A 21969-nucleotide genomic window follows, 5' to 3' on the forward strand; every position below is an offset into this window, starting at 1 on the left:
TGGCTCCTCTGCCCAGTTGGTAGTAGATTGGGAAGCTCCGAATGGTTCAAAATAGGCACCAACCTGGGAATGCACCTTTTCATTATGGACAAATCTCTTTCCGCCGAGACATTTTTTTAAGTTGAGAAATAGACAATAATCTGAGGGAGCTAAGTCTGGCGAATATGGTGGATGGAGTAATGATTCGAAACGCAGTTGGTTCATTTTGTCCCGCCCGGTGGCCGAAATGTGGACTGGTGCGTTGTCTTAGGAACCCGCACGAAACAACGTAGCACCCCCAAACCTTAGAGCTAAGGTTTTTTAGGTTAAATCTTTGTAAAATTTTTAACAAAAAATCGTCATCTATATGTCAGATCGGGGGCTTTTGTTGACTACCTTCGTATCTTCGCAAACCTACATCCCGTTCATAAATAAAGTTACCATTATTTGCAATCAGGACCGTGCTCACGAGATCAACTTCCAGAAAGGCAACAAATCGCCTCGCGATTTGGCCCATCTCGCGTCTTATGCTCAAGACATTTCGGCACAGTTGCCGACATTTCTCTACGGGTCCGAGTTATTATTCCGAGATGCCTCATACATTATGTTATGGATCAGTTTCAAAGTGAACATACGGGAATTTGCAGCGAAAAAAAATTTTGGCACGTAATCAATTCTTTTGGCCTGGAATTGAGAGCGGACATCGGGCGAACGGCTAAGAATGCAGTAACTGTCCTCAGGCTGTTTTCAAATTGGCAAAAGACCTCTTCTCTGCCCATGGCCTGAGGCGAACCTTGTTCAGAAGTCCATATGGAGCTCGCGGCGCCGTATAAGAGCAAGGTGTTTCTGGTCATTCTCGATAGTAATAGCCGGCGTATATTCATATGGGAAAACTGGACTCTGGACGTGGCTTCAAAATATAATTAATACTCGTGACAGAAAAGATAAAAGCTCTTTAAGTGTTTGCAAACAGAATTAACTCACTCGTCTACAGGGTGTTCCATCGAGAACTAGTCTGCCCGGTTATTTGGGATAATTGCAAAAATATCGCGAAGGATTCGCTTTCGAGGGAGACACCTGAATGCACGAATTTCAAATTTATTGAAACAACTCCCTGTGTGGGGCCCCAATCAGCTTTTGAATGCGGAATGGGATCGTGGGCCTAATGGCCCTTCAGTTCAAAGGTAATAAAATTCTCTTTAACATAATGCTCAATTTTTTTCGCTGCCAGTTCTGCGAAATATAACGCCCAAAATATGCAGAAGATGCAGGGAACTATTCACAGGATCCCTCGAATAAACAAACTTTTTTCATTATCATGACAACAATTTTTACTTTAATGAAGGAATCCGCGCAAAAAATTGCTTAAGATGTCGCTCAGCAGTTTAAAATTTATTTAGTACTTGTTCCATCTTTGGAGTTGCACCAAAAGGCCTTAAGAGAATTGCGCATTTCCATTTTACCATCGAGCTCCTGAAGAAAGGGTTGAGCTAATTTCGCACTCTATCAGAAATTCCAGGTGTTCTCTGCGACAAGTTCTTGGCGTACTTTGAAAGCTCATAAGAACCACCCTCATGCGATTAAATTGGTTCATAAACTCAACGAAGGAGGATCCGGATCGTCGCCTTCAGTTTCGTGAAGTGTTGACTGATAGGACTTGTGGCTAATTCCAATTTATTTTACTCGATTTGCTTTGCGGACGAATGGACCTTTTTCGCAAATGGATTTGTTAATCGCCATTACTATCGATAATGGAGTGACTCCAATCCGAGGCGTTTCAGAGAGGAACACTCTCAATACTTTCAAAAGCTCAATATTTGGGCTGAAATTCCCGGTGACCTATTGATCGCACTAGTTTTTTTTTCGGGGTAATCTCAATGGGGAATTGCACTAGAACCGTGTGAAAGCTCACATCTACCCGATGATTGCGGACAACATCGAAAACCACGAAAACATTTTCGAAAAGGAAGCGTTTGACGGCAGCAATACGCACAATTTCTGGGCGAAAATTGCTCCACTCGCTGGAGGGATCGTCGAGGATCCACCGCGTGGCCGCCCAGGTCACCGGATCTAACACCCCTCGACATTTTATGTGCGGCCAATTGAAAGCGCAAAAATTCATCGAATCCAATCGCGTTTCCTGAAAGAATCGGGACGATGGGTATTTGAGGAGTGTCGCCTAATCGCCCCCTACGTTTATCGCTGTTTTTGCAATAACCCAAAATAACCGCGGCGAAAAATTTTGGCTGGAACACTCTGTATTTTAAAACTTATTCACTATCGAATTATGTTTCCAATAGCGCAGAGTTTCAAGTTGGAAGTGATGTTTACCGCCTGCATTTCAATCAATGTGGAATGGTCGCATATGTTACATAAATACTGCTTCAAACACCGATTTTTAGATCGATTTATTGCTAAGTACTGCTGGATCGATACCATCCGGGCAGCCGATTTACACCAGTATTAGGACCCATGAGGAACGTTCATGTATTTTTCTGATGGTTTCTGCTGCATTATCCCAACTCCAAATTTTGCATTTCGCAAATACGTATATCAATTTCCATCTCGGCTCTATGCCCTTTGGAGTAAAAATTGTAATTTACGAAAAATTAATTATCTGCCTCACTACGGTCGGCACTGCTTTTGTCCATATATATAATTGAAACGTTTATATTTGGGCATACTTTATTGAGGCATATATTGTTCGAAATTGACAGCAATAATTACTGCCCCAGGAATCATTCTGGACGTTTAAATTAATCGCACAATAAATAATCCCTAATGTGGAGTGCGCTTTATAATCAATCTCAAGTGACAGGTTTTTTAACATGCATACAACAAACCAACATAGGGATGAATAAACAATATCTCAATTAATGTGACAATGTATTTCAAAAATCCGTGCCGCATCGGAGCCCCTATTTAATGGCGCGTATAAGGCGCCCCCTTAGGGGAGACCCCCTGGGTAACTCCACTTTTTGAAGACCCCCCCCCAGCTGAGGTACCGTTCTCACCTCTCTTAACCGATCGAAATGGAAAATGCATTTTTACTCTTGATTGACGAGAACCTCAACTAACACAACTTGCTTTGATCCACAGCAGATCACCCCGAGAGAGAGATTGTCGCCCTTAGGGGCCCCTAGGTAACTTTGAGTTTCGATGATGGGCTCATCAAGGCGTATTTAGCTAACGAACCGAATTCCCATTGTGATTTTTCACTGCGAGGCCCCTAAGTATAGGAGCGACCTATTGATTAACCCCCAGAGGGCCTGAACGTGTGTGGGCCGATGTTTTGTTAACTTCCAATCTATGTTATCCGCCCTTGTGGAGCACCTCAAGTAAGTTTTTCGGTTGGCGCTCGACCCGAGTCGCAGCATTCCTGCGACCAACAGTACTTAATCCTCTAATTGGGGGTTGTAGGGGTCCCTGGAAGAGAGTCAAAATTTATATGGGGGATTAATTTTAAATTACACTTTAGCACTTTCTAGAAATAATTTCAACCGAATTTAATCCGCTTGGCTGCTTGAAAGTTAGGGACAACTTATGGCAAATCTCCCCCTTTTACGGATTTGTTCTCCTCAAATCGCCACTGAGAACACCTCAAACTGCTCCTTTCGCTGTGTCCGGCAATCACATAGTCCTTCCACAAATAATACAAATTAAAGCGAAAATGAAACGCGTTCACATAGTTACCGACGGGAGGGGGTTAAATCAAATTTGGCCCGCCCCGACGACCGGAAAGTTTTCCCCACGGGGCCCCCGGCCCTTTCGTTTCCCGAAACTCAAACGTCCGGCCACGGTTTGAAGTTGATAACTTGCGTAATAATTTAATTGGAAGTTCCTCTGGTTTGTTTATGGACGCTTTATAGAGTGCCCGATAGCAAACACAGGGTGCATTACACTGAAGGGTGTGAGCGGTTTAAACGGTCGGGATTATCGAGTATTGTAATGGAGAGGGCTGCTCACAGCGACGATAATAACGCGATTTAAGTTTATTATTGCTCTAGGATGTCCAGTCAAGCGATTAGGATGTTTCGTTAAGTTTTTCACCCCAATCTGACGACTACCGTGAAACTCTGCGCCTCATTCCTGGGCTGGGACCTTGTCCCATTTCACGACTTATTCGCCTTTTTTCCATGTAAGTGTTTTACGATACACCAGCTTCAACCCCAAAAACTTCAAAGCAGACTTTGTGAAAAGTTCTCCCTCTTCTTGTTCTGAAAATCCTTGCAAGTACGCCCCTGGTTTTCGGAAAAACTTGCACGGAATAGCGACGTCTTCTGTCCAACTCTAAGGAAGTAGGCCACTGCACGTCGAAGATACTATCTCAGTGCCGTTTCAATTTTCTTGGAAATCAGAGGCGTACATTGCGAATTTAGCGAGATATTATCGAGTTTTGGACCGAGACAATCGCGCTGGAATGGAAGTGCGGACTGTCCATGGACTTTATTGCTGCGAATGGCATCTGCCATATTTACATCCAGGTGACCGTTTGTACAGGGTGTTGCAAATTGGTACGTTCACCCGCTTACCACAGATTCCTCAAGCAAAAATAATTAGACTTTCCTTATGCGACTCTTTCCTTTGGCGCTTTATATTCGCTATAAAGAATGTCGGAGTTGTTAAAAATTATGTTAACGACTTGAGTGTTTTTTGATATATTTTAACGAAATTTTGCAGTGATACAAAGTTCGATGGGGCGCAATGTTTCCTATGACTTAGTTCAAAAAATTTGGAACCAGAATGGGGAAAAAATGGGGGGTCGCGGATACGTTTCCCCCTTCAACTTTTTTTGCGCACGCCAATGGTGGACGTGTTTAATTTCTTAAACTAAATGTACCTCCATCTCAACTTTTGTATTCTTGTAAGATGTTAATCCACCGCTCACTTCAGAAGGTGTTCCTGCATATCGCCTCTCGATACATGGCATCCATTTTTTATTTATACCGAGAGGGCATGTATCACTTAGTTCTCCGCAAAAATAACTCGATTTCAAATTTCTTGCCCAAATTGCAGGAAAGGCGAGCTTCATCGAACTGTGCGTCACTGCAAAATTTCCTTAAAATATGTCAAGAAGCGGCCAAGCTATTAACGACTTCTTTTAACAACTCCAACACTCTGTATAGCGAGCGCAAAGCGCCGCAGAAAAAGATCGCGCGAGGCAAGTCCAATTATTTTCGCTCGAGGGATCGGCGGTTGGAGGATCGGCCTACTAATTTTCAACACCCTGTATAAAAGAAACGGCGAAATTGCGTTAAATCAACACCGATTTTAAGCCGAGACGGAGCAGGCCCTTAAGTGAAAGCCTAAAGTAGAAATTGATTGTTTTGCCTTCCACGAAACCCCAAGACATCAACCAATGTTTAATCGGTCATGTCCTCGCATTGTGCGACCCTTTCTCAGTTTATTTACAAAACACGTGTCTCGGACATTCTTCGGGGACAATCAATTATTGGAGGGCTCTTTGACCGGACTCCACCGAAACTCCCCTGAGATCCCCATTGTGTTGTAAAACGTTCGACGTTTTATTTCTGTTTTAGGACGACAATCCAGAGGTTTCGTTTGTCGGTTCGCCCTCACCAAACGAGATTAATTTCCAAAATTAGCCTAAACCTCGTTAGGAGGCAAGTAATTGAATTTAAAATTGGCCCTACACCGATCTGGAGACACTTTGTTATTAAAGTTCTTTAACCTCCCATCTCGCAGCGGCTTAATGCAGAGGCGCGTTCGTTAAATTAATTAGGGCTAAGGGCTGCAACACGCCGATGATTCTTTAACGAAAATAAATTAACAAAAATCCGACTTCAACGGCGCTTAAATCTCAACACCTGACGCAAGGCCGAGAGACTACTTACAGTGTTATTACATCTACAACCATGTAATCATCCTTATTGGCTCGAGGATATTATCCGATGGTTCAAGGTGGTTTGTGCGTTAATAAATGTGTTCAGGAGGAGACCATTGTTGACCCACTAATTTTAGCCAAGAATTATTTATTCAATAGGTTGTGTGGGAAAGTTTTCTAATTAACCACTCTGCCTAACTAATTCCGGGGAGCACGCGTTTAGAGAACGAAATCTATTCTACGGTCTAAAACAAGAAGTGTAAATCCAGACTGGAGATAATATAATTTAAAATAAAGCCTGTTTGGGTGTTTGAAAGGGCGCCCCTTTACAACGATATTTCAACGGGCACTTCATGCTCCGGCACGTCTCCACATTAATTAAATCACCAGAACTTACTTCAAAATTACTTTACGCCATTCTTGACGCCGAATTTGCCGGGAATATTCATGTGGACAATTTCCCCATACATTGGGGGGAAATTGCCGATACACGCTTATATAAAATCGCAGAAAAATTACCTCGGGATTTTAATGGAAAACGGTGCCCGACTCGAATTCGATTTGATAAGTAGTATACATTCTGTAGATTTTCGAGCCTGGAGTGTAAATTTGAAGGCGATGTGCTACGAATGCACAAGCAGCTGGAAACACGGCACGTATTTAAATTTAAGCGCTTTTCGCAACTATGTTTTCTTATATCTAGTTCCCCGATGGCTGAACCGTGCCCCACGAAGATGTGGACCGAATATAAAAACTGCTTACTACAGACTAAATCAATTTCTTTCCGGCAGGCAAGGCTCCTATGTCGATTGTGCAAGTGCGACAATCCCGAAACATGAAACTTCGTGAGTAATCATCAGGTAAAACGGCAGTTTCAATAGCCGACCCTAAGCCGACGAACATATGCTACTTCTAAAGCAGGCTGGCAACGTTGCCCTGCTCCCGACAGACTTCAAGGTGACATCGGAGAGCCGCAGCATGGCCTGACAGAAAGCGGCTGCGGAGTTGCCGTCGTTTCGCGCCTGCATGCCTACTTTAAGAGTCGCTCGATACCGGAGCAAAGGCTACTTGAAAATGCCCCCAATCGGCGTGAGCGCACAGGGTGTTAGCTAAGCTATTGGCCGTTCGTTCTCAGACAGAAAGGCCGCATAAACATGACAATTAGGGGAGGGAGAACGACCCTGTCTAAAATTATCGCAACAGTTTAGCATGTCTAGTAACGCGGGGCCTAAAAAGCGACGCTTCCAACTCGAGTAAAATGCCTTGAAGCCTGAAAAAAACCTTCTGGAAAAGCCTCAGGTCCCAACTTGCCTCGAAATGTTTGTCCGAAAACGAGATGCGGCAGCGTCGGGCTCCTCCTGACAGGCCCCCCACGTGATGGGCGACACGCACACGGCAACTCAATGACAGCTGGAACAAAAGACTGCCGCTGCGTTGCCGCTTTTTGCCGATGTTAAAGTTTCAATTCCCATTAGCGAACTGCAAACTATTTCAATCATTGAACAATACTCATCGCCGGAGCGGGAACTTCTCGCTGACCCCATCTTGAACTCAAATTTAAGTTTCAACTGTTAATTCCGGTGTTGGCTTGTATTTGCTCACTAAGTTTCAATATCTGGTAAAACGGCACCTGATGAGGAGTGATTAAGCTTAATTTGCGCGCGCCTAATGCGCGTGTAATTAAGCAAATTTCAGACAGAACTTAAGAAATCGAATTGTATCGCAATAATTCTTTCGACGAGACCAATTTGCTGGATCATGCCAGGCAAAATGCCACCAAAATCCTGGATTAATTTAGCGGTTTCAAACAACGTTGCAAGCCAGACGTTGTGCTGGAAATTTGCGAGTTTGAAATTTTGGCAAACCTTTTGCAAACAGTGAAGTTTCATTAGATTATTACTGCATTGTTGGCTCTTCTTGAAGGTGGGTGGGCTTCGCGTCCTAAGTTTAGTTCGGGATCGCACTTGAAACCGGTCTGGAATTCGGAGATATAACTGGAAAATTGCGGGGTGTTAGAGGGATGTTGCGAACTCTGAGAATTCGCCCTCAGTGTTCGATGTGCGGGGAGGGGGAGCAGGAAAAGGACCAACCGCGCAAATTCCCCCTATTGAAAACTTCAGAAATACTTTTGCCAGGGATTTTTTCCGATTGTAGATTGGAACGAGCCTTTCATTCGTCCAAAATTTCAGCTCCGGCATGACAAAATTGATTAGACACTTCTCCTGCTAAATGAAAACATCTGTTTCGCAGTTGCTCTAATGCAGATAATCCTGTAAATTTCCCATCTACTAGTATGTTTTCTCCGATAACTAAATCCGCCCCTTATGACATGCAACATGCAAATCTGGAAGTTTGCCTATGGCGTGTGATTTTCTATTATGTTGAACGAAGAATTTTATGAATTTTAAGCAAACTTATTTCCTATTGCCACTGCGGTAACATCGCTCCAGACCTGCACTACACGACATGAAAATGGCCGAAGGCGAATCTCAGTTTCCCGACGTTAAAATTAGAATTTGGATTGGGCAGAATCTCTCGCTTTTGTTCGGCCAGATTTTTTATGCTAATGGAAATGTTTAAGTGCCACACATATCGTAAAATTAACGACATAATAAAGAGGATTGTGCCAAGTTTCGTGCCGCAGTCCATGACCAGCGCCATTTCTCAAATGCCACAATTACGAATGTAGTTCATGCCAAATTTTTCTTTGATTTGATATTGTTCTGGATCGCGTGGCAACGTGCCAGGAGATGCAACCATGTCAGAGTTGCTTAAAAACTCGTTTTTAAGGTGAAGCCGGTCCTGGCAGCTAACGACAAATCCAACGTAGCGCTTAATTATTATTGTAGCGGCCCGTCGTTAACCGCCACTTCTCTTGCATCTTAATCGCCAATAAAGTTTGTTTTATTGCCGTTTTAGAAGTTTCGACAAGCTTTTAAAGACGCCTCAGCCATTATATTTTCCAACATTAAGGGGCAGTTTTAAACCTAAAACGGGAAGTTTACTTTTCCGGCCATGCACTTCAGTTTTTCTATCATTTTCTTTCTAAATGGGCCTTCGCACGCAAACAGGGGAGCGGAACTTCGCATTGTTCTCAGTAAAAACTAGCTGAGAACACGACCCGCCCTCCGCCGAGGGCTCGGACGAACGCCCTCGGCAGCGTTTCGGTGACAAATCAGTCGAAGAAAAGTTCCGCATTCAGGTTAGTTCAGGTTAGGGGCGCAGTTCCTCGGTGAGAGTAGATCTATTTTGATTATATTTGGTTGTTTCAGAAACCTCTTTAAATTTAGAATTCGCCAGGGTCTCCGACCTGGCGACGATGGAAGGCGAAAATCATTTTGCGCGATGGGTCACACGGAAGTGTGCAGTGAGAATTTGCCACATAAAATTTCTTGGTCGGCGCTAAATGACACAAAACGGAACTTTCAGTAGAAGAATTGGCCCAGGGGGAACCCCCGCATGCTAAGGATTGCGCGTCAACAATTTGGCTTTGGGCTTAGCATGTGGGTGGGAATACTTAGGATTCGAGTGACTGGTCATTTTTTGCTCACCAGGGTCGTGTTTGGAAAAAAAAGTCGATGATCATTAGTGGCAAGCGAAATGGCACCTTATCGTGGACTCCACCTCTGTATTAGTGGTAATCTCTTCCCATCCAGCCATTTTTTCAAATGTGAAAATAGTACGTAATGTGAGGGGGCTAAATCTGATGAAAAGGGTTGATGAGGGAAAAGTTCGAAATCGAGTTGATTGATTTTGGCCATGACCATGGTGGACATGTAAACTGGTAATGTAACAAGACTTTCTTTTTCGCCAAATACGGTCGCGTTTTCCTACTTTCTTCGCTTAAGCGCTGCAATAAATTTGTATAATATTCCCCGTTTATTGTTATGATTGCTCTTTTGTCTCAGGTGTGAAACGATGAAGCCATGTTTCATTCATGGTTATGAATCGACGCAAAAACTCGGCATAATTGCTGCGAAACTTTGCCAAACGACCCCTGGAAACATCCTCAGCGGGTTGATTTCGTTCAATTGCCAGCAACATCTATCTTGCGCACATCTCTCCCGTCGCCAATTGCTCCGTGAAAATGCGATCTACAGTACTTTTTGATATGCCAATCTTCCAGTACAGTTTTCTGGATTGTCACCAAAATGTCTGGAACGGTCAGATCTGGAGTGTCAGCGGGTCGACCACTGCGCAGTTCGCCTTGGCCACTGACCACCCAATATTTTACGACTGTTAACGAAGGAACAGATTCCCTCGAAGTAGAATCTAACTCTGCTTTAATGTTAGATGGACTAAGAACTTACAAATGAAAGTATTCGATAAAAGCGATTTCAAAACAAACTCAAATTAATGTAGCACCCTCAATCTGTAGATTAGGTCTTTTTTAACAAAAGAAAATTGCCATCTAGTTGTCAAGTCGGGTACCTATGGAACTGTCCTCGTACTGCAAGCTTGATCACACTGTATATGCAATTTCTTTGATTTTATATTTCTTTCGTAACGACACCTTTGCAGACGTTTACTCGGGAACCTCTTCAGACCCTCGCTGGAATCGTAGAGGTCTTCCCAGAAGCAGGGCCGGCCTCGGCAAGGCTGGCGCCCTGGGCGGAATTTTTAATCACGGCCCCTCCGCCCCCAAGAAAACCCGCCGAGCAGGACAGCCCGTCCCCCAGCCTCCCCCCTAAGGCCGGTACCGCCTGGAAGTTAGCAAACTTTGCAAGTCTCGCAGAAGTCGAAATCTGATTGAAGTTTTCATGGAAACAGTGACATGCGGCCGGACAGTTTCGGTGATCGGTAGAGTTCCATGAAGACTGTATCGCATGTGAAGGGGCGACCACTTAGTGCCCTCGGCGAGGCTGGGCCCCGTCTCTCGCAAAATCTGACGTACGTTCTTCAGCTTCGTCAATGTTGTCCTCTAAGAGAAATAAATTCCGCTGCCCTTTCTGTCGAACTAACCATCCCTAATGTCCCTATCCGAGCCCTGACATTCAATAAAATCCACAAAATGATGTGGCACTTACTCCTGAATAAACGTTGTGACATATAAACTTCCTCGGTGTGTAAACACCTCCGAAAGTCCTCGGCTTTTAAAACAACTTTGAAAGCATCGGCTTTTAAGCGTCAAGCCTCAAAACCCCAACTTCCTCGACCACCGATATAATAAAACTTTAGAACTCCTTTTCGGACGCCTTTTTATTTTCCTGGAGCAGGTGTATTTGAGATTGGAGCTGTGTGAGGCCCCAATTTCGAATTCCGAAGATTGCATTCATCTTTCATTAACTCGGTGCGCCGTGAGTTGTTCTGTGTTACGTAAGCTCATGGAAATGGCAATATTCATATGGCGTCGAATCTAGGTCAGAAGCGAGGAGAAGAATAAAGAGAGGTGAGAACTTTTTGGGTTCTGCATTGATGGATACATTTGTCGAACGGAAATTTACACTCTTGCCGTGTTAAAGGACAAATAATATTCCATTCTTCGAGCTCGTAAAAACGTGAAACATGAGGAATTTTACAAGTGCACAGTGCAAATTTGAACAATCGAATGAGGATGTGCAGAGCAAATCGAAATATTTGACTTCTGTGTGCACGTAATTGATGAGGCCTTGTAACAGTTACTATTAATTATTTAAAGAGCCGACGACGACATCAATTAAAAGCTGTTGCTGATTTATTACCCGCAAGCATCAATAAATTATGTTCATATTAGTTAATAGCCAGCGCACACATCAAGGCTTTATTGACCCTAATTATGTCGTATTCATGAAGTTGGCGAAGAGCACCTTCCACTCCACCTTAAGCTGTCTTACGGCAAGAAATTAAGAGGGCTTTCCTCCCTAATCGCACCGAATACGGACCATTTGCACATCAAAAGGGCGGCTGGTTCTGCGGTTTGAAATTCCCTTGTTGCATTGCGTATTCATCCGGCCTTGTTCGAGGGGTAATTTACATTGCTAATTAATATCAAATGGGGCCGTTCGGGTGGCTAACGCGAGCTCAGCCCAGTTTTTGCTCAGGATTGATTGCTCCCGAGTAGGTTATGGTTAAATTAAGGGCGCACATTTACAACCGATAAAGCAGGTGTTTCGATGTTATTACGTAGGGCGTGTCCAAAGGCTCCGTACAAGATTCATCCGCAGATTTCTGAGGAGGAAACGCGACGATTTTACCCAATTCGCCTCAGTCCAAAAGTGGAGAATTTTAAATATACAGGAAAACAAAGTGAAAATTAAAAAAAAAAAAAGGGAAAAAACATTATTACTCCATTCGTAATGATGCTATCTGAACAAAATGGCGCGACGGGGGGTTCTTAAGGGCGAGAAATCCGAATCCATTTACATTTTCGTTGCACATTTTAAGGGACGCCGTCAGCGCTAGGTGAACTCTGTTAAAAGGGATATAACTTTTTTAACATCCGGTATAAAATTTATTCATGACCAAATTTGTGTTTTCCTACATATTTTATGAAAAGAAGTCCCCACGGGCCCATTCCATATTGAGATATTTCAAGTTCAAAGTTCGCTGCACGTCATGAAAAATGGCTTCAAGATACATTCGAACAGTACACAAAATATATGGCAAAAAATTGATATGTTCAAATAAAAACAAGAATATTTAAGAAAAAAACAATAAAGATCGAAAGTCAATTGATTATTTTGATCTTCGTTTCAACTGTACGAATGAATATGGTCTCTAAGGGTGTTTTTCAAGACGTGCAGCGGACTTTAAACTTCAAAACGGAGGGCCCCTCGGGACTTGTATCTAGATATCTTTTCTTCATAGAACATGTCGAAAGCCACAAATTTAGACATGAATAAATTTTATACCGAGTGATAGAAAAGTTATACCACTCTCGAGAGACTTCACCTAGCGCTGATAGCGCCCTCTGCAAACGGGTTCTGATTTCTCGTCCTTAAAAACCCAAAAAGGGACATTTTGCTCAGATAGTACCGTTACGAATGGAGTAATTAATTTTTCCTTTTTTTCGACTTTCCTTTAACATCCTGTACTTTGAAAACCCTCCGTATTTGGACTAAGGTACATTGGGTTAAATAGTTATGTTTTCACCTCGGAAATCTGTGGTAGAATTTTGTACAGACCTTTTAGAGACACCCTGTACCTCACACGTGTTTATTATTATATACGTTCCCATACATATTATTATATACAGGGTGCAACATGGAGATCGGGTATTTTTGAATTAATCGTAGAATTGTTAGTTCTCGCGTGCGAGGTTCAGCGTCGTGGACGTGTGCCTTCGGATAATCTCCCGAAAAAATCACACGAGGCGAGGTCAGGCGACCGAGACGGCCGTAAAGTGTCATCAAATCTGGAAAATTAGATTTTTTCTCTTTATTTAACCTCTTTTTTCTAGATTGTCGTTTCAACGTGACGTTATATCACGTGTGGAAACAGCATAATTTCTGGGGGGACGAAACCCACGCTGTACTGCAGTCACAAACGCACCACTCCTTATACTCGTGACGGCACCCTGTACATGAGAACAATCAGACCCAGTGATCTGGATGTACCCAGCGAATAACAAATTGGTCTGAATCTTTGGCGGAAGCCGGCCATGGATTAGTGCCCCGATGACTATTGTGTCGTCATATTCGTCGCAATTGGCTAATGCAAAACGCAAGAGGTCACGGTCACTTACCTCCGCCATATTTTAGTGCCTCGTTCCTTTTTTTTTAATGAATGTAATTTTGGATCGCAGCCGTCATGCTTCGCGATCGACATATGTTGTGACGCAAAACAGGACAAAGTCAGAGTCATTACCGTCGGAGCATTTATTGTCTCTTTCTAACTTGTTTAAGTTTGTTAATGTAATAGTTTTGTAGGTCTATTTGCATGGTGCAACTACTGCCTTGAATGAGCAACTTTGCTTCGACAGATGCGTCCCCGAAACGTTAACGAGGGTTCTCTTTGCTAAAGGGTGAATGTCACCTCAGTTTGTTTTAACTGAAAATAAAACGTATTTCCACCGTTCCAACTCGGTGTGTTACTGCCAAAAATTAAATTCCAAAAAACACAAAAATAACGTTAGGAAGTCGCTTTTTTTTGCGTTGACTTGACTTTATTGACATTGATGTCAATTATCTACGTCAACTGTCCCCTGCAAGCTGAATTGCAGGGGTGCCAATCCGTTTGAGTCTCACGTTAGAAAATCAATTTTAGGAGTTTTCGCTCTGAAAATGGGGCGCTTCGGGCTGTTTTGTCACCAGTTTAAAAACAAGCAAAATCTGGATGATGCAAGTTTGAAAGTTCGATAAATTATGAAATGGAGTTTGGAAATTCCCCCCTATCGCGACCGATAGAGGTACGTGACTGCCGGTCGGCCCGAGACAAGAAATTCCGAAAAAGAATTTTAATTATTAAGGGCCTTCAAACGTCAAGGGCCGGAATTGAATATTCATCGGAAAGAAGTCGTAAAGCAAAAAAGCCGGTTGACTAACGAGACAGTTTTCTGGAGTACGCGGACATTATTGATCAGCAGCTCTTAATAATAATGACGAGATCTCAGGAAACTACTTTTGCAGTCCATAACCGAGGGCGAGTTTTAAAAAAAAACTTCATTAACCACGACTTTCATTTATATCTTAACCTAATCAGCTGAGTAAACGGGGCTATTAGGACGGGCGAGCCAAAGAGGATCAGACGAAAAGATGTATTAAAACCGCTTCTCTCCCTCCTTTTGGGAATTTTGATGACAAAAGATATGCGACAAATCGACGTAGATAAACATACTTAAGTTTATTTTGTTGCTAGACAGGTCTCTTTTGCACTTTAGGAAGGATTAGCAGCAGGGAACCTTTTTAACGTTACCTCGCTTATACCTAGATGCAACACATCCAGGGATGTAATCACCGTCACTAGTTACAACAAGAGGATGGAAACAAAATTCAATTAGAATTTTTTTGCTCTAACAGCATTATCCAGGTTTGGTTTAAATTAGAGTAAACTCACAAAAACGCCGACTATGGCAAAGTTCATTCAACTGATATTCAGAGGTTGTTTACATTTTTGCAGGGGTGCTCAAATTTGCAAGTCCATGGACGGATGAGAGGATGGAAATATATGGGCATTTTAATATGGCAGAGGAAACTAAAGTGCATCGACTTTGAGCTCACCAGAAACAAATTCATTTGAAGCTGATTTTCGGTCAATGAATTGACCCGGATTGAAATTTAAGTCTTCATGCGAGATTAGAAAACTCTCGTCCCTCGTCTGTCTGAAAAGTTAAATAAAATATTTCTTTATTTTTGGTCATTTTTGGCATTAAAAACGAGCTAACTCACGAAGCGTGCAGCATAAAAGGCAATTTTCTAATAACCTCGCAAAAAACTCCTCTTTGTCAAGAAAATTTCGTTTCCTTCGCGACAAAACTCAGGAATTTGAAATGAAATTGAACAAGGCAAAAAGAAAAAACTTTGACGTTAACGGAACATTTCTGGACTCTTATTCAAAATTAGAAACTTTCAGTTTGGTGCTCCGACTCGTGGGACAGTGCTAGCAATCCAAGGAAATGGGTGTAATTACCTGGAAATCGCGAGAAAAAGAAGGAAAATAACCTGGTCGTACATACACCTGAGATGAACCTCTTATGAGGAAGGCGCGGAATTGCTGGAATCTACAAAAAAGTTAGTTTCAGTGCCTTAACCACGCTTCTCTGCAGATTCGTTTCAAATAAAGTGAAAATTCCACCTCAAATCTTCCGAATACGTTATGCATTTTTTATAGGTAATAAAGACTTATTTTCCTAAGCTCCAAAAATCCCCGTTAAATTGGAAGGGTGGTCCGGAAAGTAATTAAAAAGGGGGCCCTGCAATCAGGCGTTTAACAAGAAGTTAATTCATTATTCTAATGAAGCGAAGCTGAAGGCCGTATTCCGATCACGTTTTACGTGTACATTCGGCTGAAATTACCATAATACGACTGTGCCCTTAAAAAATTGTTTGCCGTCTCTGTGGAGACGCTTGTATACCTCTCGTATTAAGCGAACGAAATTTTGATTTGAAACAAATAAAAAGTACATAAAACAAAATTCGGCAACGTCGCTCTCACATTTGGCAACCGCCGGAGTAACGTCATTCCAATGAAAAAGTCTCTTGAAGGTTGAACAAAAGAGTGGCGCTGCGTTGCCAACGTTTCGATATTCCCCAGATGTTATTAATAATAAAAATTGAAAACAAAAACTCCGAAATTCCGAAGATAAAAATCTTTTTCTGCTTCCGTCGACATACAGGCATTTTTCCACGCTAGCACATGAATAAAATATTAAAAAGCATTGTTGTTGCCAGAGTTTAACAATACCAAAACTTTGGTTATTCTTTTTGCTCCACGAAATGTATCCGAATATTTTTCCACTTTTGGGGCGGATTATTCAGGTTTTTTTTTCAAGGTGAATTGACCTTTGGATTGAAAAAATTTACTTAAACACAGTTTTAAATGTGGCACGTCGAGTTTTAATAGGAAGTTCCTACGAGTCTCTGTTTAGAATTTTCAACCAGCGATCCTCGCCATTGTTAGATTGCCATTTCGGAAATGTCCGTATCCCATTGATTTGAAAAGATTATGTAAATACCATTTCGGCGCTTGATGTTTTTGTAACCAGTACAGATTAGAGCGGACGCTCGTTAATTCCCCTTGATTTTCCTATCCACCTAGTGCCATTCGCTTACTTTGCCCTTCAGCTGCATAAGCAACTACGAATTTCACAAATTTAATCCGAGTTTCATGTAAATCTTTACTTAGGCCACCGGCAGTTTTTTTTCCTTAGGAAAACTCGGCGGAAACACGGCCGCGATTTGCAATTATTTAAATGCAGTGCTGGAATGGGGGAAACGTAATTTATGTCGCCAGACGGGGAACGTCGATGGGGACGACACGATTTACGTTTGCCTTGCAAATTGTATGGATTGCTCCAATTGTCTGAACAATCGAAAAAACGATCCTGGTGAGTAAATACCAAAAGGAAAGTTATCCTCATAGCGGAGAGCAAAATCTTGCGGATTAAACCCAACACAACAATGGAGTTTAACACCCCAAAAGCAATTCCACTTTTTTTAATTGGGCCGCCACAAGGGCAGCTTTGTCTCACCGGGGTCGGATCCAACCATTAATTAAGCCGTTTTGTCCTCACTAGTATTGTTTGAATCCATCATTAAATTTGTACGTTAATGCCCCTTTGTTAAACGACGAGTCGGGGTAAACGGATTTTTGATTTACTTTTTCACTTTTCAAGCTTAATTGTTTCGCTAAATCCATTCATGTTGATAAAACAGTTCATCATCGAAGTTAATAACGCGAGGCTGTCCCATTCAATCTCTTCTATTAATTAGTTGCCCACCGATATTAAACCAGATAGAAGTGACTAAAGGACAAGAAAATTAATGTGTCCCGAGTCTCAGACCAAACACTTTGTGCATATTAGACACATGCAGGTGTCAGATTAGAATGTGCGCCCTTGTCTCGGGGTTGCACAGACGCAGCCGAGCAAATAATCGTTGCATTTAATGAACTTTGAGCTATGTCAGCTATTGCGATGTCATTCTACTCCTCCGTTTCTGAGCGGATACGTCGAGAATGCAAAAAGGGGCATTTCCGCTTTGCAAGATTGAACCAGGTAAACTGAATGGATCTGCGATCAATTTCGATAATAGGTGCCCTATGTTGTATGTTTTCCGGTTTTTAAAGGAGCACTAATGGCGATCCATTTGTTCGGAAATGGGGGGCTTTCAAGCTACGCTATTTATCAAAAATTGTCGCGAAATAGGGGTTGCCTTAGGCCTCCGACCTGAGAAAACGGACCCCAAGTGTTTTACGCTCACTTCGAAATATTCTCTAAGTTTAATAGTATTGCCATTATATCCAAGTGGTCCCGCGTGTAAACAGGGTATCTATGGGTCGATATCATATACCATCTGTTTATAAACAGTGGTTTTCATATTTCCTGACTATATGGCGAATACAAGCCCGTATTAAATAACAACATTAGCAGTTAGGTCAGCTTGGTTAATCGTTCCTAACCAGGAGTGCCATTATATAAATATATATATAAATAAGACTATCAGTGGGTGGATGTTACACATAATTTGTACGTAAATACAGGTTTTCACAATACTTGAAACTTCATTAATAATAATTAATCGAGAAAAATCTTGACAACACGGCGAACGCTCATTTTTCCATTGAGGGCCAATATTTAAAATTTAGGTTATTTTCGACATTTAAATTATTCAATGAAAATACTTCGGAAGTCCTGAGTTCCTCACTTAGCTATTTCAGCAAAGAATCCTTTAAAAGTGGCGCATAAAAAAGTTTGAAACATAATTAAGCATTGGTATGAAGCAGAACGAATTCCAGCATTCTTTCCCGTGAAAACAATTTCCTGTAAAATAGCAACATTTAGATCTCAGTTTCAGTTTAAAGTGCCTTTCCTCCTCCCCTACAGCGAGAGCATTTAAATCCAAGCCGGAGCACTCGAGGAAATTAATATCTCAAGGCAGCAAAAAGACGCTTTAATAACAAAGACAAAAGGATGAATATTATTAAAAATGTTCCCCAATCTGTTATCCCCAAAGGCAAATAGAATGAAAGGCTTTTAATCGTTTTACCAGCTTTTTAATTAAAGCTTTTGAATAATTTTTTTCGCCTATAATTATCATTCCAGGGCTGACGCAGATAGGAGGAAACGCCCTTGTTGAAGGAGCCGTCTCGCTGTCGCTCATAGATCATCAAATCGTGTCAAAGGAGAGCCTGGATGTAATCAAAATTCTATTTTATTTCTCCCCCGTCAAGTTTATACGATCGGGAGCAGATGGCTTGGATTCCATTATAAAGGATCAAAGGGAGAAGCGACAATAGAGAATGGTGAATGTGAAATTGCTTCGAAAAAATAACCACAATAGATCAGTTCATCCGCGAATTGTGATAATGGTAATTAGGTAAGTTTATTAAGGAATAAAGAGGGACTAGATTAAAAAAATTTTCATTTCTTTACAAAATTAATGAAATTTTTAATAACCCAGGGAGTGTCTAATTTTCCCCAATTCCTATTGCATTTGATTTTCTTCGCTTCAGTTGCTGTTAATTTCAAGTTTTGATATCGACAAAATTTCTTACCGATCCCGGTTATATTAAAATTTGTTCATTAAATTTCTCGGAATATGCTTTCCATTAATATCCATAATAAATATTCCTTCCTCCTCACACCTGCAAAGAAACGATCCTTTCTGAAATGTAACAGCAGCTTCTTTCCCTTAATTAATTCGCCTGCCCGAACGATTAAGCCTTATAAATTTTTAACGATATTCTGTTAGGGAACTGCAGCAGTCTCCCCCCCGATTCATTTCAATATTTGAATACCCTCTTTTCGAAGCCTTTCAGACAGTTTCTCTCCTCCGCCCCCTTGAAGTTAAGTTGTTTTAGGCCGAAATTAAAAACGCAGCTCTGGAGAAAACGAAAATATGTTTTCAAAACTATACAGGACAGGTCTGAAAGGACCCTGTTAACAAAGAAGGGCTGCATTAATTAATGCTAGGTTGTGCCAGGACGAATTATTTCAAATTTCAGCCAAGTGCGAGACGCTTTTGAAAGGGCCTCATCATTGTGTATCACCTCATTTTTCAAGCCTCACCTTGCTCCATATTTACGGTGCATTAAAGATATTAGTTGCCTTATCCGAGATGATGATCGAAAACAATTTGGCGAGAAGGTACGTGTGTGAGACCGGCCTTAAAATTGCGTTTATATAGGAGCGAATGGATAGGAAAACAATATACATCAACGCCAGGGGGAACAGCGGTGTTCTTCGTTTTAGAATTGTGTCTTGGAAATCCATTTGTCGATTCGAAACAGGTAACTAAAATGGACGAGCTAATTAAGTGAGAAATTGACGTTATGGTGCTTTTCCGTAAAATTTTCATCGGTTCCATATCAGGGCGATGTGGGACGCGAGTTTTCGAACTTCGGACCACAGGCTTACAACAACATAATACGTTAAGGGAATCGCACTGACGTTGCTGTCTCGCTAGCTTAAGCACATAAATTTCGTTGAAATGTAAATAAATCTTCAACGAGGAGTAGGAAAACACAGCCGGTTGGCATTTTGTTAAACGGAAACGCGAATAGATATTAAATATTTGCATGATCCGGTGCAGACACGAGCGCTCCGGATTTTATTTTGCGTTTATACCCATAAAGACCCTCCTCCATTCTCTTCCATTCCTACTGATGTTTGTATTATTGCGCTCATCCGGGATTTCGTTTTCCTAAAGCCGCAATACAAACGTATAATATGCAGGTCTAAATACATACTATCGATGCGATCCGCTTTCGAGGGCATTAATAACGTCTGCATTCCATGGATTTGGCGCAACGTCAGCGGAATCTTCAAGTAGAAGAACGCAAATTCACTCCAGGGAAACAAATACATCTCAGGTTATATAAATTTTAAAGGTGCAACTCAAAATCGAATACTGCTCCAAAACAGTTTTACGACCGGCAAGAAACTGATGTAAAGTGAATTTTAAAATATTTATGTTTGCTCCTTTATGGCGCTGGATGAGGTGAGGTGTTGACGTGCAATGCAAGCAGGAGTCAGAATCAATTTAGTATAGGAGTCGTGCAGGTCAAAGTAATTTGAAAATACGCCCCAAAAACTTTTATGTTGGGATTAGTAATTCTACGCCCGTGAGATTTTAGTATATTCCGTGCAGTAGTTCTCGATCAGCATAGAAGTTTTGAATTTGAACACTCTAAAATGAATGGCCCTCCGAGCTCGGAGGCCCCTGTGTTTCCAATTGCTCGCAATTTCCATTCGCCACCGTCAAGAAGTATCCATTGTTCTCGGTGCTGTCCTCAGATGGCGGCACCTGCTTTTGTTGGAAAAAATTTACGTCACCTAACCACAAAAGTGTTATGCGCCAATGACCCGCCAAGAATGTACCGATAAATGTGATTTTTCTCATGTTGCATACCTAGTTCTTGTAATTGTAACCAGACAGGTACTTTAAAAAATCGACTTTCTAAACAATGTGGCGAATGCGCCCCAAGAACCGAAGTACGATTGAATTTCTCAGTAACGCCTTCCCCCTAATCATTGCACTGTTATCTTCGGTTATGTATATCGAAAAATATCCCAAACGCGACCCTAATTGCCACTTAAAACTTTATCCTTTAAGACTTAAACCCATCAGCGACGAAAAAAGTTCCAAGGAAAAGTGTGTGGGTGGCTACGTGGCGAAAAATTAATAACAATCCCGAAATAATCCAGAAAGGTTTAGGGGTTGGTTCGCCCTTAAAAGTTTTAATGAATGTATGATGGCAAGGGATTTAGTTGTCTCGGTATAATAATTGCTGAATGTATACGTCTGCGATACCGATGATGTTTGAATGTAAACCACGATGAAAATATTATCCAGTTTACGCGGAGGTGTTGATGGCATTGAAGACGTTCTGCGAGCCTGGAACTATCTTCCTTCCTCTGAGATTCTCTTTAATGGAATATTTAAATTCCAGCTACACCTACGTTAAACATTGCTTTCGTTTAAGGCTATTTTGGGCATCATCTTTGCTTTAGCGAAAGCTCTGATTCAGCTCTCAGTAATCATCCCCCTTCAGTATTCGGGGCGAAATTGAGACTTTGCCGTAAGGCAAAGCAATAAGTTGATAAATACGTAGAAGCATAAGTAAGCAAGGGCTGTTTAAACTCCAAATAGGGTTTGGGGTTCGGCAGCGTCTCATTAAGGGGATTAGTGGGAGTTTTGTTTCGTTTTCGGCGCATCAGGTTGTTTGTTGGGATAAATTATTAACCGGGGAGCGAAACTTCATTTCGCGGCTCATACAGAGTATTAGCGTTAGCTCTCCCTCAAACCAGACTCAGAATTTAAAGAAGCACGTTTCGGGTTTAATTTCTCTCCGTGTCTTCGGCACGTTCGTTTGACGTTTGGCTAATTTATGTCGGGCTCCGAGAGGCCACTAAAAAGGGTTTTAATTGCTATTCTGCGAGGTGCGCAATGTTGAACAATGAGCCCTTTTTAAGGCAAACCCACAAACGAAATGGGCCACATTCCCGTCCGTCAAAGTGCACTTCAAAATCGTCAGTAATTTACACCGAACGCTTTCCCGTTTATTAA

Source organism: Euwallacea fornicatus, chromosome 11 (genome assembly GCF_040115645.1).
Source record: "Euwallacea fornicatus isolate EFF26 chromosome 11, ASM4011564v1, whole genome shotgun sequence".
Lineage (NCBI taxonomy): Eukaryota > Metazoa > Arthropoda > Insecta > Coleoptera > Curculionidae > Euwallacea > Euwallacea fornicatus.